This window comes from Prunus avium, chromosome 7 (assembly GCF_965620075.1).
Source record: "Prunus avium chromosome 7, drPruAviu1.hap1.1, whole genome shotgun sequence".
Lineage (NCBI taxonomy): Eukaryota > Viridiplantae > Streptophyta > Magnoliopsida > Rosales > Rosaceae > Prunus > Prunus avium.
Window position 1 is genome coordinate 3412823 of NC_142290.1, and position 20302 is coordinate 3433124.

General features: G+C 37.8%; 2 pseudogenes across 7 annotated transcripts; both read right to left on the minus strand.

The window, feature by feature from the left end:
- Positions 1 to 12321: 12321 nt before the first annotated feature.
- LOC148292837 (blue copper protein 1a pseudogene) lies at positions 12322 to 13929 on the minus strand (annotated as a pseudogene). The gene is made up of 3 exons (XR_015825774.1): positions 13727 to 13929; positions 13551 to 13635; positions 12322 to 12439 (listed from the first exon to the last, which is right to left on the minus strand). The product of XR_015825774.1 is annotated as a blue copper protein 1a pseudogene (transcript).
- A 664-nt stretch (positions 13930 to 14593) lies between these two features.
- On the minus strand, positions 14594 to 19667 carry LOC110745519 (uncharacterized; annotated as a pseudogene). 6 transcript variants are annotated; one of them, XR_015825853.1, is made up of 2 exons: positions 19466 to 19667; positions 14594 to 15578 (listed from the first exon to the last, which is right to left on the minus strand). The product of XR_015825853.1 is annotated as an uncharacterized LOC110745519, transcript variant X3 (transcript). The 6 variants fall into 6 exon arrangements; XR_015825852.1 differs by having other exon boundaries at positions 14594 to 15588; positions 19466 to 19666; XR_015825855.1 differs by lacking the exon at positions 19466 to 19667 and adding an exon at positions 19337 to 19462.
- Between the last annotated feature and the right edge of the window lie 635 nt (positions 19668 to 20302).

Here is a 20302-nt window from a genome sequence, read left to right on the forward strand (position 1 = left end):
CTGCAAAATCAAAATTGTGGATTAGAAAAGGGCAGAAATGAAAGGAAAAATTCATGACATGGTGAATACTTACAGCTGCGAGAACAGGTTTCAAAGGGCTAGTCACCACTGCCACGGTTCCTGCAGTTCCGGGCACTTCCACCTGAAAAGAATAAGAGTTAAAAGGAAACAAGAACAGGGTAAAAGTGCCAAAAAGATTAACAAAATAATAAGGATTTACCATGGCTTCAGAAACAGCAGCAGTTAATTCTACTTCTGGCTCTGGGGTTGCAACAGGAAGCTCCACCTGCTCCACAGGCCCCGAGGCAGATGGCTCTGCCAGGTTTGCAACTGGAAGTGCTACCTGTTACACAGGCTCCGATACTGCCGAGGCCTCTATCTACTCCTCAGACCCCAGCATGGCCTGTTCTGTTTGATCTGCGACAGGGAATTTTGCCTGTTCTACAAGTTCAAAAATAGGTAAATTGGCTGGAACTGCCACAGAAGTTTTTGCCTGTTCCACTGGTTCCGAGACAGAACGTTCTCGCTGCTCCTCAGAGGCTGGAGCTGCAGTGGAATGTTCAGCCTCCGTGTCTTCAAAAGCGGCCAGTTCCGAGCTAGTCAGTTCTGTCCTAGGCATAGCACGCTGTTTCTGCGCCAAGGCAATACTCTCTGCTATCACCTCAGCCGGGATCTCCTCCTAAACAGACAAACAAAATTAGGAATTGGAAAAGGAAAAGCAGAAAGAGCATATCTATAAGTGACCAGAGTTCAGTCTCGCCTCTTCCTCGAAATCTTTTCCTCTCTTTTTTAAAGGGGCTTCCAATACTGTTTCTTGCTGCTTCTCCTTTTCAACAGCCTCAAAAGCTTCCTGCAGCTCATCATCGGTTTCAGAGGCCTCATCCGGATTGGCAGCAAACTCCTCTGTCTCATCAGAATCAATCTCATGCCTCTTCCTAAGTCTTTTAGACCTAGTGAGAGGAGGAGGAGGGGGACTTTCAGCTGCACAGGACAAACAAGAGTTAGAAGAGCAAATAGGACAGAACAGATCAAAGGAAATGGAATCTGAATACGAGAACTGTACCAGAAGTCTCAGGTTGGGCAACAATGCCCCGCGCAGGAGAACTTTCCTTTCTTTTCTTGCCAGCAGTAGAGACAGCCTCAGCATGTGGTTGTTCTGTCAAGTTTTCATCCTCGTCATCTCCAGAAGGAGGCTCCAAATCACCAGCGGCAATGACAGAACTCACTGCATAAGAGAAATATAAAGTCAGAACTAAATCCAGCACAAGGAAATAGAAGGAACAGGATAAATCAAAGCTTACCAAACATTGCTCCAGCCTGGGCCGTCTGTCCACCAATGATTTCCTTCATAAAAGGGTCTGATACAGGCAGAACCGATTTGTCAAACAAATATAGATAACAGAACAGGAAAATACAGACAGAACGAAGAATTTACCTTCTATGATCAGATCGTTGACATCTTGAATGGTCTTAACTGTGAATTTTCTGGCCTCTGCCTCGCCAAACACGTTTCCACAGGTCCAGCCCTCAAAAAGCACCTTAACTGCAGTGGCCGAAGCGGGCATCCTTCGAAATCTGGCCTTCCACCAAGCATCAAAATCGGCAGAACTGGATGAGTTGAGCTCCCAGGATGGATAAAGACCATCCAGATTGTTATTAATTTTATTAACTGCACAACGAGCATCCTTGTGCACCTCCAGATTATCTGAATCTCTCCAGGACGAGGCTCGATTGCAACTTCGGTAGTATTTGAACGGAATGACCTGTGGACAGCCAAGTTGTCGTGCGCAGAAATTGGGATGGTAGACTTCTGCCCCCAGATGATAGTTTGGTGGCTTCCCACCTCCATGAGGCAGATCCCTCAGCAAGGATACGCTCAGAAATATCTTCCTGTATTCTGTCCTGGCAGCTTCGTCTTCCGGCTCTTTTTCAAAAAGCCGATACCCAGGCTGGAACCAAGGGTATGTTCTTCTGACCACCACCTGCCACTGAGCTGCAGAACGTTTGGAACAATGCCTGAACCACATCAGGTACTCTTCAATAGAGCGCTTGGGCACTTCTGCTGACATCAGAGGAAGAGCCAGAACCTGGTTTTCGGACAGAACTAGATCAGGAAATCGAAACTCTGGAAAATATACCTGCAGCCAGACCTGGATCATCCAAAATGAACCAGGAGCAGATAGATTCAGAGGACTCTCCATTGTGGCAGTATGTAAATTCTTGAAAAGATGAGCCAGAACTGACGGCCCAAGTCCAACGTCGGTGTGGTTGTGCAAGGCTTCGGCCAAATGCCTGTACTCAAGCAGAACAGCAGAAGAACGATTGGGGAACACAAATTTGTTCAGCCAGTACAGAAGGAATAGCATATGCTGCTGATCCTTGTCCTTCTCCACACTGAATTTTCTCAAAAAGTTAGAGAAAGAACAGTTCTGGTTGATAGAAGCAGGGGAGATAGTGAAGGGTGTGGCTAGCTTCTCCTGGTTCCTCCTTCGGTGGTAATCACCAACAGCATCAACAGGTCTTCCATGGGGTCTGAACCCAAAAATCTGAGCCATGTCCAGCAGAGTTGGCGCCATCGGACCCACACGGAAATCAAATGTGTTGCTGGCAGAATTTCAGAAACATAGGGCGGCAGCAAGCAGGTTCTCATCCCGATTAATGGACTGTTTAGACAGAAGAATTGCATCATAAATTCCTGCCCACCTCCAGTGAGCTCCAAACTTGGGAAGAAGTTTGTCAATCCAGTCCGCCCACTTCACAGGACTATTCCTCACTTCACTGGACGGAAACGAACGGCTCAAATTCTTGCTGACCCAAGAATAAGAGGATAAGGCAGAATTCCCTTGGTAACACAGAGGTGCTTCGGCATCCTTCTTAATTAACTCTACTATCTCAGCCGGGACAGAACCAAACCAGCGAGGTCCCAAAGTCAGAGTACTGTCGAACAAATGAAGGATGTTTTCGTCCAATTTTTTCTGAACAAAAGGATGAAGTTTGCTTCGAACTTCCATGGCGTGAGCATCGATTCCAGTTCCGGTAATGTAATCCGGAGGAACTGAGGTGGAAGCGCTTTGGGCACGAGTCTTTGGAGAAGACATTTTCTAGGTTTACAGGCTAGGAACAAAAGAAGGATTAAGGATTGAACTGAGAAAAGGTGAAGGATTCTGATAAAGACCGAGAAAAACCGAACTCTGAGAAAGCTAGGTTTTGAGATGAACAGGAACTGGAGGTTTCAAATTTCTTTTAAAAAGACTCGAAATCATGGGAAAGGGAAGACAAGACGCCACCTAAAAGCTGATAATGACGAGCTAGTGACCAGCTAGTAACTGACCAATTTCCCACGAAGCCTAGGCAGGAGGACGTGGCAGACAGGGGGCGTTTTATTTCGGCGCGCACAAATTAATAGCCGAAAAACATTAAGTCTGGAAACCGTCGTTTTTAAACGGTTCAAACTTAATGGGGGCATTGTTTGGTCCCAAATTTGACACGCCAAAACCAAAAACATAGAGCCCACATCACTTCCTGGGCCGCTTGAAACGATTTCAGCCCATCAGCACGTCCAGTCCATTAAGCAAAACAAAAAGGCCAATATCACATGGCCCAAAAGACGTTAGGAAAACTGGGCCGCAATAAAAGCCAAAACAGCCGAAAGAAGAAATGGGCTTGACGGTTTGGATTAAAAAGAAACATACCCACGTGACCCTGACTTAGAAAAGTCAATGAAATCGGCTCGAGATAAAGTTTGAACAGGAGCAGGCAAAAGAAGAACAACTCAGAAGTGGCTTTGTTGCCAGGAGATCAAATTCCGCTTAGTTTATCTAAAGATAATCTGGATATTTTTTAGGAATGCCATTTTCAAGGATAACCAGACTCTGCTTTTATGAAAGGAGAGATAAGCGGGAAACAGGGAGCTGTTCGAGAACTAGCTATCTCAAAATTCCAGGTTCTTGCAGAAGCAGGTAAAATGGAAGAAAAAGCATGGCGCCCCATCAAAAATACAGAAGCAGTCACCTCAGAAAACTAATCATTGAGTGTTTTCTTGCCAGAAAATGGATGGAACCCCTGTCTGTTTTAATTAAAAAATTAAAAAGATCTTTTGATTACTTGCCGACCACTCTCAAAGAACATTTCATATAAATACAAGGGATGAGAGCTGAAGAAAAGACACCCAACAACCAACAAAAAAAAACAACCCAAAATTCAGTCGAAAGACAAACACTCAAATGGTCATTTGATCGCAGAATCCCAAAACAAAGTTCCAACAGACTCAGAGTCTGAAGTACTCCAAAAGCTTTTCAACAAGCTTGCAGAATCATCTTGTTTTCTCCCAGCAGAGGCAATTAGACCACTACTTCTGAGTTGAATCCCAGTTCATAAGTCAACAATAACGAGATTTCTCTCGTTACAAATTTGGTTCAGCAAAAGCCAAGACTAGCAGAGTTTGAGTATTTTCAAATATGAAAAACTCAACAAATTTATGAAGAACCCTGACTAAGCAGCACAGGTACTACAGTACACCCCCAGCTCAAGTCCAGCCACTTCTGCCCCTTTCAGACTGGAGAAATCCCAGTTCTGCCCATCCAAAAGCCTCTCAGGGCTTGAAATAGATTGAAGCTCTGCCAAACTCAAGCTTTGGTATCGATTTGCAGCCAAAACCCATCAGTTGAAGTTGTTTGAAGTCCAATCCAGCACATGCACACCCAGTCCAGCCCAGAACAAAGGCAACTACCCAGACAGAAATGGAAACACAGTCCTCTTCTTATCTTTGTATAGTCAGTTTTCCCTTTTTTGAGTCTTGAAAAAAGGAGTTCTGCCTGAAATCAGTTCAATCGTTATCATTTATTCTGGCCAGAACTACCAGTTTTATGTTGAGAAAAAGTATGAAGTCCTTACCAGTCTAACGCATAGAAAAGAACTTACTTAGGAGATATTCCTCACCCAAATTCATAATCGTTTGATCAAAGTCAATAGCTTGGGGCGCAAGCTATTCTTATTCCCAAGTCTGTTAGAATCAAAAATTGCTCACAGTGGCACGCTCGGCACATAAAGAAAGTTAATTTGCTGACCAAACCATGGCCTTCGAATTAATGGGGAACTTTACCCTACCATCATAGGAAACAAACAGAAACGGGTAAACAATATTATATTGAGTATCAAGGTGCTGCATAAGTTCAAATGTTATCTTCACATGAAAGCTGTGGATCTTCAAGTCGAGGAAATCAACAAAGAAATCAAGAGAAAAATCAAAATGGAATGGATCTTCAGCAAAAGACCAAATGACTTGAGATTTTCATTCCTTTTGGTTGGAGAAGAGGAAAGGTCGTGGATTGTTTGGCTTGGAGAAAGAGAGAGCTTTTGTTTAGATCTCTTTGATAGAAAGACAGAGAGAGTGAGTGGCGGCGTGAGGGAGAGGGAATAACAAAAGCTAGGTTATTTTAGAATGAAAATTACAAAAAAGCCCTTGCTCTTAACGGGTTAACGGATGATTCATGAATAATACTGACACGACCCGTTAGCTTAACGGGTGACTAACAGGTCCACCCGTTTTCAACCCAACCCATTAAGCTCGATCCAAATACTGTTATTTTCGTGCGAATTCAAGTCGTGTTAACGGGTCGTGTCCGATATTGCCGAGTCTATATTATATAGGCTTATTTACTGTCCCTCAAACTTAAAGCTAACCAAAGTGCCCCCTTGACCAAGGTTTAGTGGTTCACTTTGCCCTCACCATTAACTTTGTTAAAAATTCTATTAAAAACACTACATTGTTATGATTTCTGGGTTTTCTGGTATGATAGCCAAATGCTTGGTTTCTTTACGGGTTCAATTAATTTGTTGTTTTATTCATGTTTTATTTGTATAATTCAAGGAGAAAGATGGTGAAATTTTTTTCTATTTTTAAATTTCTTGTAAAGATTTATCATATTTATAAATAATTCATTGTATTATTTTTATATAATTTGTGGGCCCATCTAAAGTGAAATTTATTATTTTTTTTTTCAACATGTCAATTTTGTAGTGCACATTTCAACAAAAGGGTAGGTCCCATTTGTGCCATTTCAACGATTTCAATAGAATTTTTAACAAAGTTAACTCTAGGAGCAAAATAAAGCACCAAACCGTATAGTCAAGGGGCACTCTGTGTATTTTTAGGGGATAAAGTGAGATTTGACCAAAGCCTCAAGGGACACTACAGTAAATTAGTCTATTATATTATTGGACGCTTTCGGATTTAGAGCCTTAGAATGGAAGTATATGGAAAACCTGACTTTTGGGTTTTTTGATAACCCAAGAGAGGATCCCGAACCTGTATTTAGCATCAGTGCATTGACACACATTTAAAAGAATGCAAATCATTTTATTAATCTAATGATTTAATACGTTCACGTCAGCAAACTTCTTGTTAAATTTAATACACACTTGTCTTAAAGAATTTAGAAGAATCTAGAAAAAAAAAAAAAAAAAAGAAACCTCAAGAAATATCCACCAACTTTAACAAAGTTAAGCTTTAAGATATAATTGTTATAGGCATTCTAGAAAAGTCCTAATAAAAATCTTGTAATAAGGTAATATTATATTGTAAGCTAGTGGCTATGAGAAGAAAGCCAAGTCCACCGACTTGGACAATGGCGGCAACCTATATCTATAAATAGGTGTTGCCTCTTGTATAAGTGAACTAAGAGAGTAGAGGTCAATAAGCCTAGTAAACAATTTCTAGTTGTTGAAGGCCAATAAGCCTAGTCCTCTATAAAACCTTGTACCCATCTATTGTTGAATAAATAAAATCACTCTATTGTTCTCCCATAAACCAACACTTGTATTAAACTATTTAGCCACGTATCGGTGGCTATGAATCAATACTTTCAAACTAATGGAAGAGTTTGAGGAATTCTACGATTTCAATAGTATACTGGTGTCATTGTTTACTTCACCCAAGTTATGACTGTTGCCACTTTGAGGATGGGGTGCCAACACTGAAGAAGCGAAAGTATGAAAGTTCACCACCACCATCTTCAAGCATACTTGCTTGGGTGAAGTAAACTGGCATCTTAGTCGCTTTAGTACCAGTTTGCATGGTCTTGCATGCCATTCGTTGCTTTTATGCCAAAGCCATTGTTTGTACCAAAAATCGTATTTTTGCCTAAAATGAAAGATAATGTTCCATGAACATCAAAATGGTCAAAATATGGCTAGACATGCATTGCTATAATCAGTTGGAATGGGCCCAAACTTCAACTTCCAGCTCCCAAATTAAGTTTCATCCTTCATGAAAATTGTTGATCTCTCTACTGAAACATACCAAATTTGGGTTTATTCGGACAAATGTGGAATACTAAGAGCTGAAAAAACCAGAGGCATAGTGCCAACAAAAAGCTTATAGGGCTCAATTCGGGCCTAATTAGGGCCCAATTTGGGCCTAATTCCAATGCTCTAATGTAGTAACCCGATCCTAAATTAATATTTAATTATTAATTTATTCAAGTAAAAGACAATTTTATTCCGGGAATATTTTAATAGGTTTAAAAGTTGACTTTTTGTTTGGGAAAGAATTTGGAGATTTGAGTAGTACTGTTTCGTAGAGCACGTCAAGATGAGTTCGTAGACACGTAGTGGGCTCAAATCGGAGTTGTAACGAAGAAGTTAAGATCAAAAATAGTCTAGTGGCAAAATCGTAATTTTTCAAAAAGTGATTTTTTTTTTTAAAAAAACCTGGTTTCTTTCTCTCTCTCTCTCTCTCTCTCTCTCTCTCTCTCCCTCCCATCGTAACAGCCCCTCCCCCCCAGATTTTTGCAGCATTTTCATACGACGAGAACTCCGCCGTGAGGCAATCATTTCCGACGCCACTACTTGCAAACTCTTCCATTCTCTCTCCTCTACCCAACCCACCCCTTTTCTCTAACCAAAAACTCGGCAATCGATGACAGTTTCAAGAGGAAGAACTAGCATAAAATGCCACCCTCGCCGGTGACGTTTCCGACTACCTCGAGCTACACCGTCACTTGGAATAGGTAGCCCTCCCCTCCTTCTTATTGTTTCTTAGGTTATGTGACGGCGTAGGTGGTTGTCGCCTCCGTATCGAGGCCGTGAAATTCCTATTAAAACCACGTGTTTCCAGCTTCGATTCGACTATCTCTGGCCACTTTTTGGCTATGGTCTAAGAACAAAAGTTGCTCAATTCATTGCTCTGATTGTGTAGGTATAAGTCTTGACCGGCAGTTTGGAGATTTTTCTGATCGCCGGAATCGTTTGGTCACCCACGCATTGTCGGCGCGTGTGGCAGCGCATGGGCACTGTTTGGGTGTCCCTCTTGGTTCTAAAATGACCCTCATGTCGTTCTGAGCATGACGGTATGCTCGGATTTCAATTTGGTTACCGTTTGATTGTCAATCGGATATCGCATATTAGGCGTTATCCAGGTTCGATATGTTTGGACCGTTGGATCAACTTCATTTTCAAATATATTGATCTAGGCACTTCTAGGATCATATAGGAATTCGCAGATCGAGATTCGGAGTCTCGGATACTCCGATTCAATCATTCAAAGTTTAGATAAACAATAATCGTTTGATCATGTGATCGTGAACGATCCGACCATTCGATTCGAACCAAACATGTAGGACAGGTATAGTAAACCTTGTTGAACCCGTAGGAACTCTCGGATCTGAAATGGGAGGTCGTGGGCCCCGTGGGCCCAATTGACCCAATTTAGAAAGTTTGACCCTTAGTTGACTGTGAGTCTTCCGAGGTAGTTTCACCCTTCGAAAAGTGCTAGAACGACCGTGTAAACGAGGCTTGACTGTATGTGGACTATTTTGATTATGTTTGGATTATGAATTTATGTTTTAGTGTTTTATGTTTTATGATATTCTTGGGTGTTATTATGATATTCAAAGTTTATCTTGTTATTTATTAATTTATTGTTATTATGAGTATTATTAAAATATATGACTGGTGATATTGGATTATTCAAATGTTTATGAGCTATTAGGTATTTGCTTTTACTTTCTAAGGGTATTATACTATGTTTGGTTGTGTAAAGTTGGGAACCGCTTATCAACTAGATTTTGGTGCGGACGAGAAAGTAATTAAATATCTTATTATATGTTTAAATTTAATATATATATATATATATACTCAGTGGCTTAAAAATGTTGAATCATGGACACTAGTTCTTAACAGAATGTTGTTTATATTTGAAGTGTAGTTGAGAACTGATTTTTGGGACGTTGATATAAGAGTTGGAAAATGGATTTGTGGAATAAGGGAAAGTTTATGATAAGTTTTGGATTATGGTTTTCAAACCCACCACAAGAGTACCCCCCCAGTTGTCTTTGAAACAGTTTGTCCTTCATGAAAATGCCCCACGAGTTTCAGGGACGCCTGAACCGTGTGGAGTGAGGATGTGCATTCTCGAGCTGACTACATGTCCCCCGAGTTCTACGAGGAATGCAACTCAGGTTGACTTTGTGTTACCGAGGCCTGTGAGGATGTGTCACATTATGTGACACAAGGAATTGACGGTATTATGTGGGAAATAAATAGAAAATCATGGAATTGACATATCACAAGTGAGGGTATGCTTAGGTGGAGAGTATTTGGGTTTTAAGAGGTTTAAACTAAAACTGATGATTTCATCTTGGTATTTTTTTAGTAGAAGTTTTAATACCTATTTTTTGATTTTATGAGACAAGAATTGAAGGTTTCCAAGTTGTATGGATTTTCTACAAATCATATCTATTCTCTTAAGTGATAAATTTATTTTTACATGTGAAAGAGGGAAGCATATTTTATTTTAAATTGTTGGTATTGACATTAAGGTTTCACGTGGTCAATGCTATTTTATTAATTTTATCATTTTCCTATTGATAAGTAATATGTTAATTATATATTAATTATGCACACTAGATAAATGGGAGATTGTTCTAACATCAATAGCCCTTGATTGAGTTTCAGCGGATGGATTTGAATTACTTATAAGTTTTGCTGAAAGAACTACGTATGACTTGATCCCTTAGTAAGGGTACGTAGTCAACCTAGAGTTACTAGGTGCAGCCACAAAATCAAGTGTTTGAAAGGTTGTTCAGTTAAGTTATTTTGGAATTTGATAACGTATTCATGTTGTTCTAAAAGTGGGGATCAGTTTCAGATGGTAGAACGATTTGTTTGGTACAAAGAGGCCTGAGGCCATAAAGATTTGATGTTTGGTTGCATGAATTCTACTATTGTGCATACTGAACGGTTAGATATTTAAATTGATTGTTGTACAGGTGAAAAAGTTTTGGGAAACAAGAAATTTAAAGGGGAGACTCTGCTGAATTTTCAACAAAAGTCAAACCCTAAAGAAACTTTGGATTTCATTAGATGGGCAATTTGGTCAAGTGTGCTTGGCACCTGCCAGGTGTCGGACACGCACAGGGTTCGGCGTAGATTTCAAAGTGGAATTTGGGTTGAGTCTTGTCGTCTAATGAATTGTCTTTCTTTGTGAAAGTTTCTCATCAGAATGTCTACTACAACATATCCAAATTTGGGATCATTTGGATAAATGTGGAATCCTCGCGACATCAAACATAAGAAGCATACCAGCAACAGTGAAAGCTGAAAACAGTGGCAATTCGGACCAGCTTCCAGTCCTCAAATGAACATTCGTTTTTCATGAAAGTTGTTCATTTGGATATCTACTGCGACATATCGAATTTGGCGTCATTTGCACAAGTATTAAATCTTCAGGGCATGAATCATGATTTTTGTTCGTGACCGTTGTCTGTGACGACCAGTCAGTTGCAACCATGCCAAATCAGATTTTCTATTGCTCAAATGGAATTAAGTTCTTCATGAATGTTGTTAAGTATGTGGAGAACAATATATCCGAAATTGGCAGCAATTGGATCAATCTAGCATTCCCAGTTTATTATGCATCAAGGCATGTTCAGAGAAGAAATTTAGTAGCTGCTAATCAAGTTTCACTTCATCAATGGAGGGGCTTCATCACAAGTGAATTGATTCAAAGAAGAATAAAATAATGATGGGATGGATGGAAAACTTTTAATATTCTTTGTGATGAAGAATATTAAAATAAAGTCAAAGCTCAACATACACGTGAAAAGGTTAAAAGAAGAGAAGAAATAATGCAAGTAGACTTAAAGAATGAATAAAGAAAAAAGTAGAGATGGTGGTCATTATCTCTCCATTTCTTTTTTCTTTTGGTTAGCAACTTTTGGTTGTCACTCACCAATTAATGGCAAGTGGACTAATACTTTGGATTTCTTTAAGTCTAATAGTGACAACTTCTGTCATTTCTTATCAAAGCCTCTTAGCAACTTTTTTGGGTTTACTTGTATTTTCAGCAACCCACTCACCAAAATCAATGGCAACTGGGTACTTCAAATTGGTTGCTGGTCCTAACACTTAACCAACCTCATTCTCTATAAATTGAAGGAGAAATCATCAGCAAAAGACAACTCAATGACCTTCCCACTCTCCAGAGCAGCTCGATCTAGAGTAAACCACAAAAAGAGTGTTGACGGAAAAAGGGACCAACAGCTACACCCAAAAAAAAAAAAAAAAAAAAAACCCAAAGGTTTGACCTGTGTTGTAATGAAATGACTGAAATTGAATTAAAAGTATAGTAAAAGATAAAGGAAATTGAATTAACATTTATTTTAGAATTAAAAAAGATAATGAGTAGTTGTGTTCCATAAAAATAGGCCATTATCTGATTTTTCTTTTAATTTTAATTTTTTAAAATATGAAAAAGTGTGAGTTTACCATATTATCCTCATTTAATTAATAATTTCAATTCTTAATGTTTGCATTAACCAAGGGCATTTTCTGGTATTTTGAATGTTTCACTATTCTCTGCCTTTTGCTTTATATATATAGATTTATACATTTATGACTTGGACTTGGTCCGACTTATTAAGGACGTCTAGGCCCGACATGATCCATCCATAAATATAATAAATAATAAATGGAATAAAATAAATGAAAATAACAATAAAGTTGGCTAATGAAATAATATTTAGCTTGTTTTAGTAAACTTCTTATTTTTTTTTTACACGTTATGAATTAAGTTATTTTTTTAATGTTATCTAGAAATTTGTAATAAAAAGTTATAAAAGACTCAGATTTTAAAATTTAAAATATATATATATATAAAGGCCTAGTAGACTTGGGCCTCGACATTTGAAACCATGGTCAGGCCCAGCCCAGCCCAGAAAAATAAAAAAAAACTTCCATTTTTGTAACTCCAAATCTGAACTGGAGCCAAATCCTTGTGGATGTGGCCCAAAACGACAACTATATCATGGCGACAATGGTGTTTCACGGTTGTTGCTTCAACAGCACAAAACAAACCAGCATAACAATCGATGCTAAACCCACTAACATCAACACCCTGCTTAGATCGAGATAGAGAGCACCACCGTCTGCCACCCAAGACCTTGCACCAAACAAAACGAAAAGATAAAAAACAAATAACAAATCCTAGATCCAAACAAATGTGTTGGTGAAACAACAATCAGTTATACTATTATTTAATTCTAAAAATTGAATAATAACAACAATAATATATAATGAAGTTTAATAAAATACTGATTGTTCGTACAATCAATGCGTGTAGTTATACAATTATCTTAAATCAAAGTTCTTGAAATAGAATTTCACCCCTAGTCAATGCTTATAGTTATACAACTATCTTCAATCAAAGTTCTAGCACCAAGACTTTGATCTCTAACGAATTTTTGATAAATTTCAAAAATTAATTTTGAATTTTGAATTTTAAAATAATTCAAAATTTTAGTTAATTAATTAATTAATTAAACAAAGTTTATATCTATTAATTACAGTCCTGACACCTACCGTTGGATATTAATCCAATGGTTCAAAAAAGTTTTTTAAAAGAAGTGCAAGACTGAGTGAACCGTTGAATTTACATCCAACGGTGAATAACCATAAATCTCTATCGGGACTGCTATTAATTAATCATTTACCCAAGTCAACCCAAGGTCAAGCCCACAACTCCAAACTAGGCCAAACTAGCGGGCCAAACTAGGGTTATAAAGACTATAAATGTTTTCTAATGTTTCAATGTGGGACTAAAAATTTAAACTCAAACTTGCTTCAAAGCCATTGCTTGGAAAACCAACAAGATCTAGGCATAAAAACCCAAAATCCATGTAGATATGGGCATATAAAGGGAAAGGTGGAGGAGAAGGAGGAGAGAAGGGGCATCCCAGTATAGGGAAGGAGAAGGAGTGGAAAGAAGAAGGGGAGGACTGGTAGTGCCCACCTCCTCCCCTAGTTGAAAGAGGGCTTGGGGTTATCACAGAGAGAGCTTTTTGGGGTTTCGATTAGCTTTTAGATCCCCAAACCTTTACATTTAGCTATTGTGCATTTTACATAATTAATATATATATCTTTACTTGTTTCTCATTCGTCAATTTTGTATAAGGACTATCGGATGATAGAGGCTTCAAAAGTAGAGCATTGAATTACAAGCGCTGTAGAGGAAGCCTTGCTAAAAACTAAAGTACTAATATATATATCTTTACTTGTTTTCTGTTGGCTTAATGCATTCCTTGAACCCAGTTCCGTTCACCTTGAACACGTTGTGATTAGGAGCCTTGTAATTGAACACTGTAATTAAAATGTAAAACCAGTCACATTAAGTTAATTTGGTTCTCATAAACTACATAATTAAATGCATACAATTTGCAAATGTACATACCTAGTGTATCACCAACACGAAATACTTTGTCTTTGGCCCAAGCTTGGTAGTCAAAATTAGTTTTCCAGCCGCTGTCATCTCCGACGACGAATTCTTTCGCCATGGCGATTGTAGGAAGAAGAACCACAAGGATGGTGATAAGGGTGACAAATTTATTCCATGCCATTGGAAACTTTGATAATATATCTGTCTGTTTTAACAAGACCTTTTATTATTAGCTCTCAGTGGGTATAGTATGATGAGATTGGGGTACGCATAGGGTCTATTTATAGTAGTTTAAGTTGAAAAATTCATCCAAAGCCTCGAATTAGAGACAAAATTGACAACCGCCTATGGTCGGCTTACATATTCACTATGTTGCCAATATGGTCGGCTAATTATTCTTCAGATGTAAATCTAATGTGTGAATGAAACGAAAGAGCTGGGAAAAATATGTAAATATAATGCTTTGATCAACATAAAAAGGATTGGAAATAAAATGTCTAAATTATGATTTTTATTACCTGCTTACATATACTTTTGCAACTTTAGTCCTTAGAGAGAAGTTTATGTATTTCATGAAAAAAAAATTAAATTCATTAAAGATGATATGTGTTTTGAGACAAGCGTTATTGAGAGAGAGGGGATTCGAGACCTCAGGAAAAGGGTAACAACTGATCAACTTAAAAGCACATATGAATTCTCAACATTTTCTCAAAGTAACCTAATATAAATCTAATCACCACATAACAAGGAGCCTTTGGTCACCAACAAAGCTTATGGCTGGCTACCCATTCAAGCCAAGCTATATAAACACGTACGCGGCTAACATCCTTCTACAAGTCATAGTGAGGAGGTTAACATCTATTTCCATACCATGTACGCGGCTAACAACCATTTGGTCCAGTTACATTTATGCTAATGACATTTAGAACATAAACAAGAACCAACACCAAAATCATATGTATTCTTGAGACAACCAAAATCGTCACATGTACTGCGACAAGTAAAGTAAACAAAACCATCTAAATACCAGATGGAAGAAGTTCCTGATAATCAAAGAGTTGATAGCAGAAACTCAAAAGCACCAATGGAAATAATATTCCAGAAAGCCATCCACATCCCAATAGACTTGAGCTCATAGTGATCAAAAGCTGACAGATGGACTTCATAAGCCACATACCCAATAAGACACCACATCTGTCAAAACCACCTGAATCTCGTCCAATCTCGTCTGGTTATTCAAAGCTCATCCTCCATCCTCAAATACTCTCCAATATCTGTCTGGTGAAGTACCACAATTCCATTGGGGTCCAACTTCCTACAATCCTGGGTAGACTTGGCCGCAATCCCAAAACCCAACGGGACATCTGACATTGAAAACACAACCACCCCATCACCGGGCACAATATTTTCTGTAATCCTCCCCAAACCACCTTTCAAAACATGGTTTCCGTATAAGAAGGACATCTCGGAGGTAGGTTTGAGCCAGACCTTGTGTTTAGCATTTGAGGCTAATAAACTCAGACACTGAACAGTTAAGTGGAAACTGCCACCGTGAGTGAACCTACCAATACAAGTCCCAAGAGACACTAACTGAGTCCGAGATATATTCGTAGCACGCTTTACTAGTGATTCGCTAACATAGTAGACCTTGTTTTTGTGGAGGCGGAAGCAGTAACGGCCTGAATCTGGGTCTGGACCTTCGTGCGAAGGGTTCTCGATGATGTTTTTGAGGTTGTTGCCTGTGAACTTGAAAAGCTTTTCGAACACTGCTGTGGTCTCAGTCTCATCTAAAGGTCTCATCTTTGTCCGGGACTTGAGGAAGCCTTTAGGACACAGTTTTCTGAGTCCGCGCTTGCTCCTCTTCTTGCTGATACTCCCTAGGCAAAGCACCATTAATTAATATTTATACATTTGTCAAGATGCAGAGGACCACTGGAGCATGGCTTCACCAGAGAACAGTAACAGAACAGTTCAGACAATTGTATTCATAATTATTTGGGAGAAATTTAATCAGGCTTGATATATACTCTTTGACTGAAAGTATGAAATAGTTGAGTTACATTGGTTTGACAAACAAATGCAGAAGTTGCAAGAAAGATGAATGGCTCCAGAATCATCACCCAACCAAGACTGGCAGCATAACAAGACATAGTAAATACAATAAGAGCTTTTCTCATATGGTAATACAACTATGACTAACTAAGAACATCACATATGCCAAAATATTTGTTCGGTTTTTAAATACCAAGATCGCTGATAACCATGAAATTCTTCCCTTTTATGATCAATATGCATTAAAATAAAAACTCAGGTGAACTCAAATAAGCGTAAAAGGGGAGATTTTCATATAAATGACTGCCCCTGCCCAATGTTGCAACAAGTTGATCTTGTTATTCTCAGAAAAATCAAATATAACTGCAAGTTAGCTGTGATCATGATACAATAAACAAAAGATAACTGAACTAATTCAAGAACATCTATACAACTAATTCTTAGAAAACAACTGAAATCCAAAAGCTCTGATACCATGTTGTTTGAGAATAAGCTCAAGTTGTTTGAGAATAAGCCAACACTAATGGAACTGTGAGAGATCTAAGCAAAAGGCTCAAATACTATTTAGTATCAGCAGTGGATTCGGATGTGATTCTGGTTTGCTAAATGGAACTTTAAAAGAAATCCAAAACCCCATAATTATGACACCATAGAAAGAACAAACCACCAATGACACACCCAAATTGCAAACAGAAACAAACCCGGTTACGGTGTAGTGTACATCAGCAAGCACAAATCAACCCAGTTGCATAGCTCAAACAGAAATCAAAATTGAAGCAGAAAGTCCTAACTCTCAAAATCATAATTAGAGAGTAAAAAATTTCAATTAAGAGAAAATCCCTGAGTTCCCGAAAAATTCGAAAGCCAAATCAATGAATTAGTCCAATATAACTCGCCATACTGAGCAAGGTCATGGTTTTGACATAGTAAAAAAAGAGAAACTGAAACAAAAACAAAAAAATCAAAACCCAATAATAATCAAAACATTGATTTTGAGAAAACAAAAACGAAGCGGGTTGTAGGGCTCACTTAGCTACACACATACACAAGAATGAATGAGATAGACAGAGGTTGAGACCATGAGAGAGACTGAGAAACTAACATAGATACATTATAATTAAGTTTTAGAGATTACCCTGAACCCAAAACCCAGAGGTGGTGCAGGGAGGAAGATGAGAGAAGCAGCTCGCGGAGAAAGAAAAAGACTTTGAATGATTAGGTATGATCAATTGTGTTGGGTGTAACATAATACAAATCATATAAGACATTTAATATTTGACATGTTTACATTCAGATTAGAACATAATACAACCCATAAGCCTGACCATGGGCTAAAGTCCATTGGGACAAGAAAATCCTGACGCAAAATTGAACAACCAACTTGAGTTTGGATAAGAATGTGATAATAAAGGATTGAACTCATGTGTATGCTTGGCATTGCATGTGAGTTAAAGTATTGTCTCTTTGTGTTTTGTTTTAGAATTTACTCGTGCATGAAGATTAGAAAGAGTGTGCCAAAGGAAGCAAGAGAGCAAAGGTCAAGTCAAATTATCTCATGAACGAAATACACAATGTGGAAATAATCCCAATGCATTAACTGTGAATGAGTACATGGGTAACTAATCAATTAGTTACACATGCAATGATCCTATTTTCTTTTTTAAAATCTAATCTATAATGTTTAATGCTATAATAGTTTTTAAGTGACAGTTGAACCAATTTTTGACTTTTTGGAAAACCAAACTGACTACTTGGCGTTTTTTATAGGAAGCAAAGTGGTATACCTTTTGAAAAATTCAATTCAATGCATATAAAGCACTTGAGAAACTCAATTCTAATAGATTATGATGAGCATTAAAATTATACCAAAATAAATCACCAGCACTGTACAGTACCATAGACTTCTTAAAATGAATTGGGACAAAACACATGCACTAATTTCCAAATTAACATGCAAATTTTTAAAATTAAATCAGAGCAAACTTACTAAACTAGAGTCTAAATCATCCTTTAAATTATATGACCATATTCCCCTTCCTTAAAAGTGAAACTTAGAACCCAATTACCTTTTTTCAGTGCATCCAATGAAATCTTAAATCAAGATGAGGGAGAGATAAAAAGATGAAATAAAAATATTTTTAGAACACAAAAATAATTTAAAAATGATACAAGTTACAACTCAAAACATTTGAATAAGAGAAATTAAAAAATCCCAGACAGAGGCTTATATAAATTTGGGAGTGGATAAGTGAATAGAGAAATGGGATTAAGGAAAAGTTTTGGTTTAAATGATTTTGTATTGACTGCCCCAACAGGTTGTGGATAAATCCCAGACGTTGTGGAAACCTCAGAGATACAACTACCACTTTGGTGACAAATATAAGGAGCCTTAGGCCATTTAGTAGTAATTATAATCTCCGGAGTATAGTTAAAACGTCGTCTATTAAGGAAGACAAGGACTCATAGATGGCACAATCTGTGTCTTAGCTAACTAGAAGCATGAGACTACAAGTCAAACTTCTAAGCATAAAAAAGGATTCTCTTCTACAAAATTCATCTTACAAAATATAGAAGCATGCTTCAAACATATTAAAGCCAAACAGAACGAAAACCAAACAATTAAAAATGTGGAAAATCAGTAGAATACAAATGCAATGGGACACATATTGAAAAGCACGGTACAGTGCACTTTAAAACAGAGAGAAGCAGCAAAAATCAAACAACAAAAACAAGCAGCAAAAACCCCAGAAGCAGTAGCAATAGCTGAAAAATAAATCGGCTGCCATGAGCAGTGAGCAGTACCCATTGCACAATAAAGAATTGATTCCATTATTAGAAGATGGATACAAACACACATCTAACAAGAAGCCAATACCCAAATTATATATGATAAAATGTGAAAAGGAAAAAACCTTTATGGAGAAAAAGCGGTACATTAATATCACTTAACACCATAAGGAAAATATGAAGGAATACTCAGAACTCCAGTCCTTTAAATCCTGGAAAGAAGAAAAAATAAATCCTCAATTCCCCTTCACCATTCATCCCCGCTAAACAGGACTCATCCTGGGTCTCCACTAAGCTTAGGTGCAAGTGTGATTGTTACAAATCAATGTGGTCACAACTTAGCATTCTCCTACATCATTCATCAAACAATGTTCTTGTAAAACGTAGTTTCAAATTGCAATACGCTGACGACTCACAATACCCTTTGTGATGGTTAACTACGTTAAACTTTTGGAAAGATAATTTACACTTCAAAGAATTCAAACAATCTGGCACATGCTTCGGTTACCTTGCCACAGAGCTCACAGAAAGTTACTTGAGATTTTTATAATTGTTTGTTACAATAAATTTAACCACATTTAAGAGACCATCACCAAGGCTATCAAAGTAGTGCTAGCTTTAATAAACAATCGCATCAAAATTATTTGAAAAAAAAGAAAAGCACTGATGCTAGACAAACCAAGGAGATGTTAAATCTCTACAATGTTGAGCTAAATGAAAAACATAAAGACTCATGTATGTATTTGCTTCCCGCAAGTAATTAGAATAAAACAAAATTCATATTACCCAATCTCAACTCCAGCAACAAAAAGAAAACACCTTGAGACCAAACTTAATACCAAAAAGGCCGATACAAAATCACAACCTGCCAACAGAAAAGAGAAAGGATATAGAGGAGAGAAGGAGAAAGCTCACCAGAAGAAAGAGAGTAGAGTGAATATCAAAGAATGTGAGCTGAAGGTTTAGACAGGGTTTAGAGATGAAGCACTTTCGTCTCAGAGCGAACAACGGCGTAGGACGGAGGAGAAAGCTTCACTGTCGGATGAAGTGAACGGCTAAGATTAAAAATTGATCTTAGCCCATTTTAATATAACTTGACCCGTTTTGTATCCACTGCTGTGTTAAGCAAGGGCACGGGTTGGAGAGCTCTTACATGTTGATACGCGGCTAAATAATAAAATAATGCATTAATTTTAAAGTTCGACTCAGTACGGGTTTCCATTGGTAAGAGATATTCCCACCTAGTCCTTTGACTAATATTTTTTATCCGTATCGAATCGGTAAAATTTTTAATAAAAATAAAAATAATTTACCAAACTAAATGATCGGTTCAGTACACGATTGATACACAGATTTTTTGAATGAGATGTACATCCCTAAATTGTGTAAACGAAATAAAAATTTTGTGGAATTAAAATTTTTGAATATATCCAGTTTTAATTTTTATATAAAAAATAATAAAAAAAGGTGACCAATGTGGAATTGGTTGCACATGTGGCCAGTGGCGGATCTAGGATTCAAAAGCCAAGTAGGCGAAACTTACCTCAAAAACTCGACGGTACAAGTGAATTTTATTCATAAAAATAAAAAGATACACCTAGTAAGACGGGACGTAATGAGCCTTACCCTCAAATATGCATATCTATACATAAATAAAAGCTTAACAAAAACATTATACTAGATGAGGACCCATCATTCTTTTTCTTAAAAAAAGAGAACAAATTCTTTGTTTTCTTAGGGTTCCGATTGTGA